Source organism: Centruroides sculpturatus, unplaced genomic scaffold, assembly GCF_000671375.1.
Source record: "Centruroides sculpturatus isolate CEXI.00-Female unplaced genomic scaffold, Cexi_2.0 scaffold614, whole genome shotgun sequence".
Lineage (NCBI taxonomy): Eukaryota > Metazoa > Arthropoda > Arachnida > Scorpiones > Buthidae > Centruroides > Centruroides sculpturatus.
Genome location: NW_019385015.1, coordinates 252,872 through 270,018, shown reverse-complemented (window position 1 = coordinate 270,018; position 17,147 = coordinate 252,872). Strand labels below are relative to the sequence as shown.

At 30.3% G+C, this 17,147-nt stretch overlaps 1 long non-coding RNA gene across 1 annotated transcript; it reads right to left on the bottom strand.

Moving 5' to 3' along the window:
• Positions 1–6,177: 6,177 nt before the first annotated feature.
• Positions 6,178–12,133, bottom strand: LOC111633441. The gene is made up of 3 exons (XR_002758058.1): positions 12,103–12,133; positions 8,718–8,827; positions 6,178–6,258 (listed from the first exon to the last, which is right to left on the bottom strand). It is a non-coding gene; the product is annotated as an uncharacterized LOC111633441 (long non-coding RNA).
• Positions 12,134–17,147: the final 5,014 nt, after the last annotated feature.

Below are 17,147 nucleotides of genomic sequence, written 5' to 3'. Positions count from 1 at the left end.
CATGTTTAGTTTTACATACGGTACAGCCTATAGTGGGAGCATTTTTTCTGTCGGTTGCTGGAAAAAGGTCCGAGCAATGTCTTTCCGTAAGTCTAAGAGGACCTGAAGGTCTCGCTGACCATGTCTGGTAACTCTCATTTCTGTGTGATACGCCTGTTTAATTCTTTCAATAACATTTATTCGAAATTGCAAATGTTTCATTCTGCCACCATTTTTTTATATAACACAAAATAATTAAATATAGAAATATCTAATAAATGAAAAAAATACTTTTTTTTTATAAAATTTCTTCTTTCTTTTTTTTGCCACTGGATATTCTCGAAGATGCTGATCTAAAAGGTCAACACCTCCTACTTGACACAGGCTGCAGTATATATGTTACGGTGAAAGACCGAAATTAGAGAATGTCGATATTCTCTGGTGAATGTCGACACATACAAAATATGTCGGTGAATGACCGAATATTTGGTTAAATTATTATACATTCGAACAATCGGCGATGTATGTCGACAAGCACAGATAAGCTTTGGTGGAGGTCGAAACGACACCCGAGAAGCCGATGTCAACAGAGAGGCGACAGTCTGTCGCCAAATCCTTTTCCATTTCCTTCTGCTCAAATTGGTGATACCGTACGAATACAAGTCCCCGACGTTGACCGTGGCCGTACAGATGCTCGAAATGTGTAGGCGGTTGTTGTTGGAATAGAAGACTCCGACTTTTATAAATTAGCAAACAAAAATGGCACTCTCAAGCGGCTTTATACTTGTAATCAGTTCGTAATTTGTATAGAAAAGTTATTTTCCATAGATGATCTTTCTTCTCAAGAAATATCGCTGGAGAAGCAGCTGCAGCTAATTCAAAAAGTGAAGGGCAAGGCTATACACGCTGTCATTGCAAACAGAATTGTTCCACGAATAAATGCAGTTGTAAAAGCAAGGGACTCTCGTGCAATTCAAAGTGCCATAACAGTTTAAGCTGTTGCAATAAATAAGATTGTATAACGTTAATTACATAATTTATGTGTAAGTTTATTATTGTATTATTTTCTTTAATGATTTAGAATGTGCTGTTTGTTTTAGGTTCAACAGTTTATTTACATGCGCTGTTACTTAAGCTTTCTCCTATTTTGACATACTAAAAAGTTGCATTTTTGTCTTAACGTAATAAAAATATTTTTATTCAACACCATCAGTGCATGCTGAATGTCGACATTTGCTGGTGTAAATGAGAAATGATGATATTTAGCAAATATTTCGTACATACACGCAACGACTGTGCGAATGCTGACATTCACCAGAGAATGTTGACATTTGCCACATATTGGTCATTCACAGTAAAATATATACACAGCAGGATGGCCTTGAAATCAGCTATTTGTCGATGTTTGCGGGATGTTCCCAACAGTTTCTGAATGTTAGTATTTCTAAGAGCATGCTAGAACCAAAGGAGAACGTGTCTAGAAGAGCAAGAAAATGAGTGAGAACTTTTTGGAAGCATTCGAAAGAAGAACAGAGAGACAGAAATTCTAGGAACAAACATCTAACATTATTTATTTCAGTCATAAGTTGTAACATTTGTAAACCCCTGTATCGGAAACTTTTGTATTTACAATATAATACACATTTTCATTTAGCAAATTTTTTTTACAAGTTCTTCATCTGAAAATTGATAATTACATGAAGGTGTTTGGAAGTTCTTTCTAAATGCTTTTATATGTAAATAATTTTACAGAAATATAAATAACTTATCACCATTTATGATTGTTGACTATAACATATATAGTCGACCCCCTATAATTACGATTCCTATAAAACTGAAAAAAAATTGTGACGGTATCCGTAAAAAAAAGTAAAAAAACTCCTATAATTACGTAAAACGTCATCGGGCAGGCGAAATACTTTCCCGCTGTCCGTAGCGCCACGCTACGGAGAGATTTCTATCGTCTGGACAGTATTATATAAATTATATATAAATTAGGTACTGTACATATAATTATATATTAATTATATATAAATTAGGTACTGTATATATAATTATATATTAACTTAATTTATTGTAAATTTATTATAATTATATATATATTTTTTCCGCCGCGTGCCGCCACGCTATGGAGATTTTACGCTAACTATCGTCTGTACAGTATGTAAATTAAGTACCATAAGTCTAATACAGTACTGTAATTTTATACGTTTCTTGTGAAAGAACATTTCTTATTCAACGGCGATAAAAATTATTTATATTAATGATGTCTCCAAAGTTCAACGAAGTTTTCGCAGAAAAATAAGTTATTAGAAATCGGCCGCTGTTTGCTGAGCTGTTCTGCGACGAAAACAAGCTTTAGCAATGGCGATGCCGAATGGTGCACACTCAGTAAGTAATCCTACAATTTTTTGTTTATAGCGTAGTTTATACGGATTATTCCCAAAAAATATATACATATTTTGGAAATGTTGAGTTGGATTAGTCTAGGAATCGATTAATTTTATAGAAGAAAACCTTTCAATCAGCCGTAGTCCGTAAACTTCACACGTGTCGGGCTGTGATTGGAAGGACTTGTAAGAAATTGGATTCCTAAAGAATGGAACATATTTATGATCTTATAGGGGGTCAACTGTATATATTTACAAAAATTATAAACTTCAAGATTTGTAAAAATCAAAAACTTTTTTGTATAAATGTTACTGCTAAAGCTCGGAAACTTGTTAATCTGCAGATTAACTAGCGTAATCCGTTAAAGTTGCTAAAATTGTTCTATTTCTCAAATTACCTAGGTAATGTTCAGATTATCTAGGTATTCTGCAAATTACCTACTAGGCACTCGGTAAAGTGAAAATAAGATCTTTGCTGGAACAACAGCAACGTTTCTGTATGCTTAAATTAACATAATGTTCTTTATTTAATTTTCAATATTTAAAGAATCAAGTTAATATAATCAAACAATCGACTAATTAGTTGATAGAATCGATCATCAACCAATTAATAAACATACAAAAATCAAACGATTTAAAATATTAATACAATTAGGAAAATTATTATACAGATAACCACCTATGGAATTTCGGGACTGAGTATCTATCTGAACTGAGGGGACCGAGACAACTTCAACGATATCCTACTTTTGGACCGGAGACGAAAAATAATAAAGTTATCATACTTTTTCTGGCGATCGCATGATGTAATTGTGCAGTTAATGTTACCTATGGTGAGTAAAATGGCGGCTCGTCTCTGATTCCAGCAAANGTTTTTGCAAAGGAAACCATGCACAAACGAGAAGTGAGAAATAACGCTAGCGAGAGCAAATTTCTGGTTCTCGCACATATCCGACAGGTTTTGACATTTATTGCGTCTCACCTCTTCTCGCTACATATTCTCGCTCTCTCGGAAAATTCGCTCTCTCACATCTGCATAGTTGCACCCTAAGAATTCAGTATCTCATTTCTTACTTTTGAACTATTTGAACAATTAAGAATGTTTGTGTTTGCATAGCTATCAAAAATTTGCTTGGTATATTTGTGAATTAACTTCATTATAACTGTGAGAAAATGTATGGAAATATGCATAAATTAAAATTGTTATGGTGTTTTTTTTTTGTTATAACTGTGATCTCATTATATCCATGTTCATTATAACTGAGTTTGTATGTATGTATATATATATGTATATATATAAAACTGCATCCTTGTAAATCGACGTAGAGATAGAATATGGTCTATAGTTTACAAAGCGACTGGTTTGGGGGATGGTTGAATTTTGTAAATCTAGGTCAACACTCTTTTGTGTATATGTGTATATCGATGGTGTATACTTGATTTCGTTTATGTTATTTATACTATTATAATTACTAAGCACTATAATAAACGATTATTATCTTATTATATGAATGATAATACATATATTAATTTTTTTATGTATTATGGAAGTACCATAAAAATCCGGAAGTAGTTTGTTTTTAGAAAGACTTATGGCTGGATGATTCTGAAAAAACGTTTATAAACGTAAAACAGTATGAATATACATATGATTTTACTAAACTTAGGTAAAAATAAATGAGTATAATTGTAAAGGTGTAGTTAATCCTCCAAAACAGGAAGCGGTTGAAACAATAGAGAAAGTGTGGAACAAAAAAAGGTCAAGAAGGAAGGACCACGTGCAGACGACGAACATCGAAAGACGGGAAAAAGAAACTTTACATAATTATTTATGATTGTTAGTATATGTTTGTAGCTGACAAAGTATCTCTTAGAAGGCATGTCTTTTTGCATGAAAATTCCCATTCCAGAAACCCAAGTCAATGCTTATTCGTTGAAGGATAGTCAATTATCTATAATATACCAATTACAGCTCAACAGGCATGTGAACAAACGTTTGTTTCATCCAATAAACAAAAGGGTGTTCTATAGATATAACATGGGAAGGGGGAGTTTTGTAGAAACTGTAATCAAGTTTGTAGCTATCTAAGCTTTGATTTGCTTTCTTGTATGTGTCTTTTGAATGTATCAACCAATAAATGTTTCATTACCACCTCCGGACCATAAATATTTCGCGAAATATTGTCCTCTCCCAGTGTAAAGTAATTAGAGACAAGGAGGCAGATTATTGGCTGATAAAATTGATAGTCTGCCTCTCCATAGGCTTGGTGCTCACCACTTCACCACCTGCTGCTCTCGCTCCCTCCACGACTTTATCACTTTGATTGCCAGAAATGCTGGGTATATTGTTTGCACGAGACACACCCTTAGAACACACGCACACAGTTTCTGTATTTGCCGTCATAGAAATAAAAAGGTAAAGAAAGGATTAGGGTGGTCTTGACCTTTCACGGGTGCCCTGAATCTGTTCGAGAATCAAAGTATGCGTTTAAGAGCTAGCTCTGACTTTGGACATGTCACCGAACATTTAAATATATCTTAGGTTGTCATAAACACAAAAAACTACATACCGTATTTAAAAAATTTACGTGTTATTTATGCGGCACTTTTTTTGCTCATGAAGATAAAATGGTTAATCACGTTCAGTTGCATATTAATTCAGGCTGTCCAAAGTGTGTCTGCCAGTTCTCATGTGAACGAAGCTTTTTAGCAAACATTTTTCGACATTTTAAAGAAACACCACGATTGTGCGAAACTTGCCTTCACCCCTTTACTTAGATTTCTGCTTTAAAATTATATAACAGTATTCTATCGTTTCCGGAAAATGCATCTTACTGCACGAATTGTGGATCAAAAATATAAATTATAAAATATCTAGAAAATTTATTTTGAGTTTTGTGCTATGTTACACGATTCAGTCGTATTTGTGTGAAATTATCGCTGGCAATACTAACGAGAGATTCCCAGTAAAAAAAAATTTAACTTTTATCTTTCAGCAGAAAGCTGAGATTTTAATGCAACTTTTTCCCTCTTCTTCAAATATCATCAATTATAATTGAACATTGTATTTGAACCAAAACTTTTATGTAAAATATTAAATTTTTAAATGATGATTAATAAATTATTTAAAATCTGGAATTTAAAACAACAATTAATATTTTATCCTTTAGCCATTTTAATATTTAATCATCCTGACATTAACAGGTGTATTTGAAATGAATGTAAAATTACTTATGTGTATTGAAATAATAAAGATTATAGTTTTCCACTTTGAGTATCAAAAATTTTTATTCTTTACATATAATAAAATAAACAAAGGATTTATTTTTCAAATATATTAATGAAACGGGAAATATGTAATTTTGTACATTAAACAGACGAAAAGTACAGCGATAAAGTGACAAAATATTTCAATTATTGAACTTACAAAACTTTTAAACGTGGACAAACGCAAACATGTCTGGGAGTTTTACCTGTGCGTATGTGGGACATGTTTTTGTGCATCCTTTTTCTAGCTTAATAAAGTCTTGTGTTTTTAGAATACTTCTGAAATGTTGTAGGGTGTTCCGAGTCTTAAAGGACAATGATTCAATTAAATTTTAGTGATTAATGATCGACAGATTCAGAGATAATATGGGTGTTGTTTGTCATATTTCGAGTAGTGTAGAATAATTTATTTTCATAAAATGTATTTTTTCCCTGGAATATGTGTATTGAAATACTCAAAGTGGAAAACTATAATCTTTATCAGAAATTTTTATTCTTTACATATAATGAAATAAACAAAGGATTTATTTTTCAAATATATTTATTATTTCAAATATAGTCGATTTGTATAGACTGTTTTCTGCCATTTATACAATCAATTTTATTAACTTCTGCTGGTAACCTATAAGGGGAAAAAGAAATCTTATAAAATTCTTATTTCTTAATAAATAAATTATTATTATGTAACTATAAATTTTATACAATTTACTGAAATTTACCCATAAATATGAAAAGAAAAATAATAGTGATTATGCATATATATATACAGTAGAGCATCGTTTATCCAAATCAATTGGGGACTGGGGTTGTTCAGATAACTTATTTTTTGGATAACCAATTATGTACGAAAAAATATATTAATTTATCCCATGTTAAAATTTTTCTCCATTGCGTGTCACTTCGTGTTGAATTTTCGTTGATGTTAAGCCTAACAAAGACTATTGTATCGTTAAAAATTATTTTTTTATTTTGTACAAACAAAATAAATATATTGAAAAATATAAAAACAATAAAAAATTATACTTCAGAAGTTAATTTAGTCACAAAAACGTAAAATATTTGAGTAGGAAGACATAGCAAAAGATTACAGCGCCACAGCACTGGCCAAAATTTAAATTTGTTGACTGGAATTCCTTCAGATAACCCATGTTTCGGATAAATGACGCTCTACTGTATATATATATATATATTTTATGTAAACGATTATATTATTCTATTCGATAGTAGAAAAGCTAGTGAAAATTTAATTTTAAGACAGGCTAATTTAATAGAAACAATCATACAATTTAAAGTTGGAAAAAATTAATAATTGCATAAATTTTTTAGATTTAATTATTATTAGAATGGACAATAACTTAGATTTTACAAATTTTTTATAATCTATGCAAATACTAAAGGTATTTAGTTATAAATCTGGTCTTCCACAAGCGATGAAATTTAATATTTTAAAAAATGTATTTAGATAAAATTAAAACATTTTTATCACTTGTACTAACTTTATAGCTATTCTAAAAAAATATTACAAAAATGGTTAAATTGGATTAATAGTAATGTTAGTAAAAATAGAATTTTGAAAACAAATGAAAAATGTGTAAATTTAATTTATATATCTAAAATATTTGAAAGAGTCAAAAATATATTTAAAAGAACAGTGAATCTAATACTAGAAAAAAATAATTTATTTAAAAACATTTATATCATAGGTCAGACAAAAAGCTTGATTTAATAGAAGATAAACAAATAGTTTATTCATTTAATTGTAGTTGTAATCCAGCCAAAACTTATATAGGAGAAACAAAAAGGAAATTAAGAACAAGAATAAAAGACGACATACACGCAATAAAAGGTAATTATGCAAATTCTGCAGTTGCAGAACACTGTAATAATGACGTTTACAAAAACGCATAGTGTAAAAATGGTTCATAGACCTTACTGTTATCAAATGGTTTAATACAAAACATTGATGTGAATTTTTTTTAAAATTATTACAAGATATTGTACGCTTTTAATAATTTCTATCTTTATTTATTTTACTTATTTATTTTTAATTATACAGTGAAATGTTATGTAAATTTAAAACGAGAAATATTATCCTGTTGTTGTACTCAATGTTAGAATACGTATTTACTGTAAGTTTTTAAAAAATAGTATTTTATTGTCAGGAACTTATTATATACAATATTTATTATTTTGGCATTTTTTAGCTTATTTATTATAATCACTATCTTATCTAATTATTATTTTTTAGTGTTTTGTAGTAGTACTGCTGATGAGGGGCATGCAAACCCGAAACACATCTAATATGTGAATAGGGAAAATTACTACAGGAGATAGATAATTCAGAAGAAACAAATTTTCTTAATTATCTCATTCTTGTGTCAAATCAAAACCCCAGTGTAAAGTCCTAGTAATGAGTAATGTCCATGTAGACAATTAAAAATAACTTTATGATAAACTTATATTTCTTATTCTAAATAAAATAAATCAAAGATCAATCATTTGATATAATCAGCATTTAACCAAAATAAAATTGACAAAAAATACTAAAACTAATTTATTCTTTCATCAGTGAATTTATTATCAATTTTTATAGCAATAAGTGTATATTATACACTCATTTCCATAAAAATTAGTGCACCAAGGAGTTTCTGGAATTGAACAAAACTGTATATGTGTGAGTGTAATGGTAATATAAGTAATTACAAAATGAAAGTAAAAGAATCATATATTGCAGGAAAAACTACAAATGAAAGGCAGTTTGCACAGGAAACACTCCTGTAAAATGAATCTTCTATCTTCATCCAATGTGAAAATCACAATGATTTATTCATCTGGGAAATACTATTGAGAAATTGGATTGGTGTAATAGGCCACTCTAGAGCTCGAAAAAATATGGGTTTCACTACTTAATAACTGAAAAAATTAAATCACAGCTACCAATAATTTTCAATTATAGTTTGAGCATTAATTAAATGTTTAAGTCTAATAGTGCAGCATTCTAACAACTTTCAAATCCCAACACACACTGCATATTTTTGAAATTTAATTACTAATTAAATTTAAATAAAACAAAAAACTTACTTCATATAATATGCATTATAAATCAGTGTCGTGTGCTTGTCTTAATAAGACATGGGTTAAATATTGCATAAACCATGATCCATATATCAGATGTCTATAAGATTTGTATCCTATAAAAAAAGTATTTATACATTATAAGTTTTATGAATAAAAAAGCAATGGAAAAAAGCATATACACAACAAGAGAATCGAACCCGAGCACGCAAGCATACGTGTCAGGAGCATTACCACTTATGCTACAGTACGCTCAAGAGGAAGTACGCGTAACTTATATATAAAGTGCTAAAGAAAACTTTAAAAGTTAGTTTTTCTCAATTATATTTGAGTATTGCACTTTAGTACTTTACAGGTAGTACACTCACATGTTGTACTACATCTATTGACCTGCACACAAGCAACATATCACAAGTTGAGGTTAATAGTATTTCACCTTGGTCAACCCCAGCAATAGATGTTGATTTAAGCTTAAAGCTGTTTCCGAAAGAAACCACGCCAGATTGCGTCTATAGACAGCGCTTCGCAGAAATTCAACATTGTCACAGGAATTTAATTCCTATTTATACTGATACAGTAGAACCTCGAAAACTCGGCCCTCGATAACCCGGCACTCCGGATAACTCGTCCACACCCTGGCTGGGCAAAAAAAATCCTTAGTTAATTAATTTTAATTATAGACAGCTTTATAAAAGTATAAAAGCTCTCATAAAGTATTTTTCTGAGGTCTGTCTTATCAGGTAAATTACTGTACACAGTGTATTCATTAATTTTCATTTTCATGTAGTAAAGGCTCTATGCCTTCATAAAGGACGTACTTTTCCTTTGTTTAAGGGTATTTGGGCAGTTTATTCTCTGTTGTATTCTCAAGTTAACAATACATACAAGTACAGTACACTATTTTCTGAGGAAACACGCATACTTATCCTTTTTTAACCCCATTCCCGATTACCCGGCATTTTCGCAAACTCGGCCACCCTTCGGTCCACATTAGGCCGAGTTTTCGAGGTTCTACTGTATATCGAAATGAAATAATTACGTTGGCTTAGCCTTTGTTTGCAAAAATGAAATTGTGGCAGAACAAATAACACCGAATTTTTCCATCTTTTCTGTGGAGTTGCAGGCTATTTATTTAGCCCTAAAATACATAAATAGGAAAGGTCATCGTTTTTGCATCATTTACACTGACTCGGTCAGTGCACTTCAGGCTTTGATCTTGTATGAACCTAGTTCTCACTCCATAGTGATTAAAATTCAGAAACTAATTTGTCATCTTATTACATGCAACTCCTTTATAAATTATTTACGGGTCCCAGGCCACGTGGGTATAAGAAGAAATGAAGATGCAGTCATCAAGTCCTTCACAGCATGAAATGCATATTGAAGGAGGTGATTTGAAGCTAGTAGTCAAAAAACAACTAACAGAGAGATGGCAAATTATGTGGAATGCACAAATCCACAATAAACTATATGAGATCAAACCTTCAATAGAAAATTGGACACGTAATAGGCAGTATGATAGGAGATCTGAGGTTGTCCTTTCTCGTCTGAGAATTGGACACACTCGACTGATTCATCAATACCTTTTGAAGGGTGATGATCAACCTGTATGTCAATATTGCAATTTTTTTGTAAGTGTAAAACACATACTTTGCAACTGCGTTGCTTTTGATCAGAGTCGTAGACAGCATTTTTGGAAATGCAAGCTTTAGAGATTTTGGGCCAGAGGCCAAATCTGGACAACATTATTGACTTTCAGAAAGTCCACTATGTATAGAAAGATTTGATTACTTATTTATTTATTTACTTATTTTACAGTTTTATTTACTTTCTTTTTGCTTATTTATATTGTTGTATATATTTGTTGTTGTTTATTTATTTATTTAATTATGTTTTACGTTTGTTATGTGATGATTAAAATTTTTACCATTTGCCTTGGCACAGCTTAGCCTACATGGCTCTTGTGCCAAAAACTAAAACCAACCAACCAACCAACCAACCTGAAAATAACATAATGAAGCACTTAAGTTTCTTTTATAAGAATTACCCATGAATTTTGTCTAGAAGACCAATGGCTTGTTCTATGAAGAATTCACAGTCTTCAGTTCAAGATTATGAAAATCATGTGGTCTGATGAAAACAAGCTGTATTAATAGCTAAAGCCATGTATGCATTTTGTTGTAAATACACACATGTATATAATGGACTTTGCAATTTTTTAAACAATAAATTTTTAAAAAAATGTCCAAATTATTTAAATGCCAAACAGATTTTTTTTTATAAAAATAAAAAAATTCTTTCTTCATTGGCAAAGTTTACAATGTCTGTAGTGTTGCCACCTTTTTAAAATCGCCGACCCGGATGGCAGGTGAGGTTTGTTCGAACATAAGTTCCTGATATATGCACAATGTCATTTTGCAATGCGAAGAATAATGTGCAGTATATGGCAATTCTAAATCAGTCACAATTAGGGACTAGGGAGACTTGGGTAGGAGTAACGTAAGTAACTAAATTAAGAAAAAAACAACTACAGATGACTTAGCTTTATTGGATATTGGAGATGTGTACAAATACAAACCGAATAAAAAAAAGGTCGAAAGGTTACGTGTGATTTTTCCAGATAAAACTGATAGTTCACCCAAACAGTAAGTTGATTCTTGAACTGTCCAATTGAAAACTGGACGGGTGGTAACACTAAATGTCTGTATGACCTTCAACAGATGTCCAATATATCAACAATGTAATTCATAAAACTGAAAATGAAACTGCCACTTGCAGATGAAAACTTTTCTTATAAACACGTATATTACGTGTTTATAAGAAAAGTTAGAATATTTCAAATTAGAATATTTCAAAATAGAATATTATAAAATAGAATATTTCAAATTAAACAATATTTTCGTGCGTCACTAGACCAGAAATGACTTTGAATTTCATTGTGAACATATTCTGAATTATCTGAACTGAAATATATGCAAAATCCTATTTTTGACCAGGGACTAGACTTGACTTTCAATTATCTGATATCAAAATTACAAGTTTCTGCTGTATATGTTCATACAGTTTGAATAAAAAAGTATTCTTAGGTAAGGTGAAATAAATATATTCTTTTAATTATGAGATGAAGAAATATATTTATATAACTCTTAGAAAGTTAATTGAAATGTATATCATCAAGTACACAAAAGTATAAAAATAAGCTTTGTTCTATGAGAAACTTAAAAAATGTTATTCAAACTTAAAATTTTACAGATTTAATACAGCAGTTAATATTAATATTAATTTTAATAAAATTTAATTTATATATACATTTAAAATGTACAAAATCTATACTGTTAAAAACAAAATATAAAATATATATATTTTTTAAACAATTACAATTTATACTTACCATCTCTACATGCTTGAATAAAAAANATTTTTGAACATTTTAATAATGAAAATTGCCATGCGTTGTTAGGAAAATAACAACGCATAGCAATTTTCATTATTAAAATGTTCATAAATCTCTTCTAATATGACCTCGCCGCCACACGTTCCATATATTATACCCTCACTACCATGCGACATAATTACAACCACACACGAATCTGCACTGTAATTTTTGCGATCTTTAGATATGTTTTCGAAAATGTTCTTTATTTCCTGTTAGAAAAATTTTAAACATTTATTTATCTGTTTATTAAAATTATTATATATTATACCAACAATAACAAATATCATAATATGTGTCTTTATTGTTGTTAACATTTTTTTTCTGGCTATGTTCGTAGATCTGCATTGCACTGCAATTTTTCTAATCTTGTTAATGATATTTTCAATGAGTTTAATATCATTCCACTGAAGTATGCTATTCCTGGCAAATGCTCTTTCCATTACCTAATATGATACATTTATAAAACTAATGTTTCTATTATGCTCTTTTATTCTATTACAAAAAATCCTTTCGTCACTCCAAATAAGATCATCTAAAATGTTGTACAAATTGAAGTGATAAAAATTTCAAGATAAAAGAATCATATATCAAATATATCAGCAAATAATTAGAAAATAACAAGGAATTATTTATTGTGACATTGTCACAATGCCAGGCTGCAATTTTTAATCATATTTTTAATTTATTTAATTTAAAATATATGCTCTACATTTCAAATTATTAGTAATGGCTTGCCCCTGTACATCATACTTTTTCTTTAACAATACAGTTGTACTGGTCATCTATTAACTGCTATTAGAAAAAAAGTTTTGAAATGAAATAACGTGACTTCTAGTTTGCATGAAAAGTTCATGTATAGTTAGTTAATCAAGGCTTCCTGCCACTAAGGTTCGCATATCTGGCCTCAGGCTAATTTAATAGAAACGAACATACAATTTGAGGTTGAAAAAAATTAATAATTGCATACATTTTTTACATTTAAATATTATTAGAACAGATAATAACTTAGGTTTTACAAATTTTTTATATTATATGCAAATACCAAAGGTACTTAATTATAAATCTAGTGTTTTACAAGCAATGAAATTTAATATTTTTAAAATGTACATAGATAAAATTAAAAACAGAACGAGCATATTACAAAATCAAGAAATAGAACAAGTGATAAAAATGTTTCTCCAGCAAAACCTTATATAGGAGAAACAAAAAGGAAATTACGAACAAAGATAAAAAAGCATATACGTGCAATAAAAGGTAATTATGCAAATTCTGCAGTCGCACAACACTAATAATGATGTTTACAAAAAAGCATAGTGTAAAAATGGTTCATAGACTCACCTTATATTACTGTTTTTGAATGGTTGAGAACAATACATTCATGTGAATTTAAAAAAAAAATGATTACCAGATATTGTTTGCTTGAAATAAATTAAAATGAAAGTTATCATCAAGAAAAGTTTCCTGATGAAAACTTTCTTTATAAACACATAATATGACAGAATATTTCAAATTAAACATTATTTTCGTGGGTCACTAGACCAGACAATGAATGAATTTCATTGTGAACATATTCTGAATTATCTGAACTAAAATATATGCAAAATCCCATTTTTGACCAGGAACTAGACTTGACTTTCAATTATCTGATATCAAAATAACAAGGTTATGCTGTATATGTTCATACAGTTTGAATAAAAAAGTATTCTTAGCAGTAGGTAAGGTGAAATTAATATATTCTTTTAATTATGAGATGAAGAAATATATTTATATAACTCCTAGAAAGTTAATTGAAATGTGTATCATCAAATACACAAAAGTATAAGAATAAGCTTTCTTCTATGNTCAAATATTTACATTATCATTTCTATAATTTAAGCTATTTAATTTAATTTTATATTTGTTTGTCTGTATGTAACGTAAAATTTTCTTATAAATTCTGCATCAAATAATTAATAACATTTTTTTTTGTAATTTGTATTCATTTTATCAAGGAATATTTTTCATTTTTACATACAAATCTTATTGGATTTTTTGTTTAATTTTAATGCAAGATGAGAATAAATCAACAGGAATCAGTAGATAAGTTTATATAATATATTTTCTAGATTGTATAGACATGAACTAATGTAAATATCGTATAAGGTTAAGAACTTTGTTTACAGAATTTATGGTTTACTTAATAGCTACGTTATTTTAAATTCAGAAAATTTCCATTAAAAAAATGTTGTTATATAATATAAATTATATATAAATAACATGGAATACATCCAAAATAAAACATAAATATGCAAGTTTACGTATAGGAAACAAATATTTAAACTTTTGAATAGTGTATCTAAATAAGACCTAAAATAAATGAATAATTAAGATAAAATTTTATAGAAAAAAATTATAACCTTTCAAAGTAATATTTTTAATTGTGTAAAACTGAAAAAATTTGTATAAAGCTTAGCAAATAAAAAATTTCGAACTGTATTAGAGTCTGGAATCCTCATCACAATATTGTGATGGGAAATCAAGAGCCTATTCCAGTCCGGACTCCATGTTGTATTCATTTAGTTATTTTCATTATTATTTTCGAATTCGGAAGTAATTTCTAACGCTGGTAACTTAATTCTTAATCAGATATATTCAAATGAAAAAAATTGATGCAAAAATATATTAAAATGCAATTATGAACTACAGTATACGAATATATGCAGTATTTAGCGTAACTACTGTTAAGTGCGGTTAAGCGACGCTTAAGGGCTCGTGTTATGAAGGGGCTCAGACCAGGCCCTACACTTTTCTACGGTACAATATAAATAGGAAAAGTTTTTAATTATATAAAAAATATTAATATTTTTTGTGTTTGTTCTGATTGGAAACGGTTAATTGAAAGTAAATGTATAATATTTATAGTATTTTAGACAGTTTTTATAATTTATTTTTCCGATTACATCTATCATTTTACAACGATGAAAAACAACACTTTACACTATAATAATAAAAGAAATTAGGGACAGCTGTTTATTTTTTGCAGCTGTTTTGTTTGTGGAACTATTTTATTGTTTTTCTCAGAAATGCTGCACTCTACAATTTTGAAAATAAATAAATAATATTGTCTGATTGTAGTTACCCAATAAAGTGACGAGAATGAATATGTTGTCCAATGGTAACATTTATAGATGCTTTTTAAAAATAGCTAATCTTCGCTTCGTGTTTTCTTAATCTTAATTCATTATCAGTTCATAGATGTTTGAAATGCTGCCAGTGGTGTATTGTACCAGTACGTCAATATATTAATTATAAAACATTGAAAAAACTATTCATCAAATCAGACAAATTTATGGTCACAAAGGTAATAATGTTAGTGTGAAATCTAAATGAATGTTTATCAGTTTTGAGTGCTTCAGGATTATTCCACAAAACCAAAACCTCAGAGAACTGTTCAGATTCAGAACCACCATTTTGAAATATTGTTTTTCCTGTTTTAGCTCAATACTATTTCTATAATATTTTCTATAATTTTAAAATATATCTGTAATAGTTATTACATTTATATATAATATATAAAACAATAATTTCTAACAATTTAAAACTTTGGTTTAAATTATTATACCGTGAGAATGTGGAGGGAAGGTTTTAAGCATTGGAGAGCCCTTTACCATATTTTGCTTAAGGGAATAAAATTTATAATTACGCCACTGACTATAGGTATTGTTCCTGTGAGCAGCAGGGGGTCACTGGGTCGAACCCTAATGACCACTTAATCTGCACGGGTCGGGAAGACCCGCTCTCGGTTGTCGGATGGCAATAGGAAGGCAAAAATCATGAGTGGGAGGCGTAGCGAAGTCATGATGAGATGTCGGTAATATCCAATAAGAGTCATTAAAATTAGGAATAACATATTTAATAGAAACTAAAATAAAAATACAAATACATTTATTCTAAACAATATGATAGTGATAGCACAATAAATTCCGAGTCGCGACAATATCGAACGACCGACGTCCGAATAATCCGTTAGCGGACCATCAACGGTCCTCAACATAAAGTAATTCTAAGTCCTATCTAAAGGATCAGATAAATAAATTCAAAGTTCCGAGTATATCGGTAAACGACAATTTTCTAAGTCCCGAGTATACCGATAACCGACAAATTTCTAAGTCCCGAGTATACCGAGAGAGAGTGAAGTAATAACAATCTAAGTATTTACCTCTTTAGGTCGGCGATCAGAAACCTTGAAGTTGCTTGAAGACTTCTTTCCTTGATGATCTCTTCCTCCGATGATCGCCTCGAGATCTCCGATCATTCCCCTTTTATACTTTTTTAGCGTGGGAAATCTCGTAGACTTCGTTGACGCAAACTGTCACTTCTCCCGATTTATGACAGTCTCCCCCGTCATGGGTGACGACAATGCAGACATCGCTTGACCAATTAATGTTAAAGTCGTCATCACCTGGGGAGATGACTGACCATTTTTGGTAATGTTCTCACCGTAAGGGTGCCCTTGTAGGTGACCTCTTGTCTACCCTCAATACAGGAACATCCATCTGTCTCCGTCCACCGGACAAAGTCGGACACCGTAGACACCTTGTAATAGAGTGGCGACCAATTAGCAAAACAAACAAATGTCCCGGGGAGAGGGGACTTCTTCCGCGGTCGCCTCGGCCGACTTCGTCCTAGGGACGACCTTCTCGACAGATGAATTACGCAGTTCATTATCCGGGGTCTATTCTTTACCCAACGGAGAAACAACGGAAATCATGATGAAAGAAATATACTTGTTATATATCTAATAAAATTTTTCAAAACGAAAAATCGGATTTTCACATTTCATATATTAAGATTACGGAGTTCTTCGATACTCTTGACGACATAATGTATCTCCAAGAATATCGAAAAGTTGGCTTTTCACATGATTCCCCACTTTTCTAAAAATCGCGCACCCTTGGTGTGATTTTTCTTCCTTCTGTTGGGAGAGATGAAGTTGACGATCTTTTTCTTTGGTAAAGACT